The sequence below is a fragment of the Lepisosteus oculatus genome, chromosome 16 (assembly GCF_040954835.1).
Source record: "Lepisosteus oculatus isolate fLepOcu1 chromosome 16, fLepOcu1.hap2, whole genome shotgun sequence".
NCBI lineage: Eukaryota > Metazoa > Chordata > Actinopteri > Semionotiformes > Lepisosteidae > Lepisosteus > Lepisosteus oculatus.
Window position 1 is genome coordinate 18181742 of NC_090711.1, and position 925 is coordinate 18182666.

At 52.2% G+C, this 925-nt stretch overlaps 1 non-coding gene across 1 annotated transcript; it reads left to right on the forward strand.

Moving 5' to 3' along the window:
* Window positions 1-471: 471 nt before the first annotated feature.
* Window positions 472-663, forward strand: LOC138223426 (U2 spliceosomal RNA). Its single transcript, XR_011181862.1, has one exon. It is a non-coding gene; the product is annotated as a U2 spliceosomal RNA (small nuclear RNA).
* Window positions 664-925: the final 262 nt, after the last annotated feature.

A 925-nucleotide genomic window follows, 5' to 3' on the forward strand; every position in this document is an offset into this window, starting at 1 on the left:
AGATCAGTCATGTACGCTAGAGGGCTGGCGAAGAAGAGTCAATGCCCGAGAACGGGATGCCCTCAGGAAGAAACAGTCCGGCACGTATTTTGGGAGTGTGGGTTTGTTCAGGCAGTGTGGGAACAATGTGGGAGTGCAATGGCACGGGTTGGCCTGGGGGTTGTGCTGTCTTATAAGTTGCTTATGAGGGGCATACCAAAGGTGGGGAAGTGGGATGATAAGTTCCTTGCCTGGCTAATAGTAAGTCTGGTGAAACTGTATGTGTGGGAGGCTCGTGATGATCTGATTAAACACGGAGTGGAGGTCTCAGCTTTTAGTGTGGTTGCCAAGGTGAAAGCAGACATAGGGAGACGGGTCAGGTGGGATGTGATTAGGTGGGGCTTTGCGGCAGCTAAAGAGAGGTGGAAGGATTTAGTTTTGTGGTGTTAGTGGTGTAGATTGGATGGTGGAGTGAGTGTGTGATTTTTGGGGTTCGTTTTTATAATAAAAAAAAAAAAAAAAAAAAAAAAATCTGTTCTTATCAGTTTAATATCTGATACGTCCCCCATCGGGGGACCACATATTAAACGGATTTTTGGAACAGGGAGCTGGATCAGGAGCTTGCTCCGTCCTCTCCACGCATCGGCCCGGTATTGCAGCGCCTCCGGGAGCGGTGCACCACCTTCTCTCAGCGGTGAAAAGACAGACGTAGCGAGCGAAGTGGACTGGAGCTCCTTCTTCTCGGGTCTCGTCTCTCGTCCCTCGTCCCTCGTCCATCTGTGTGTCTCTGTGTCCGCCTCTCTCTCGCCCTCTCCGTTCCCGTGCTCCCTCTGTGCGCTTTCCCGCGTCTCGACTCTCTGGGCAAGCAGGCCGGCCCCCTTTTCGGCTGCCGTGCGTTTTCCCTCCAAAAAACTTAGGTTTTTCAGCCTTTTCCCAGGGAGGCCGG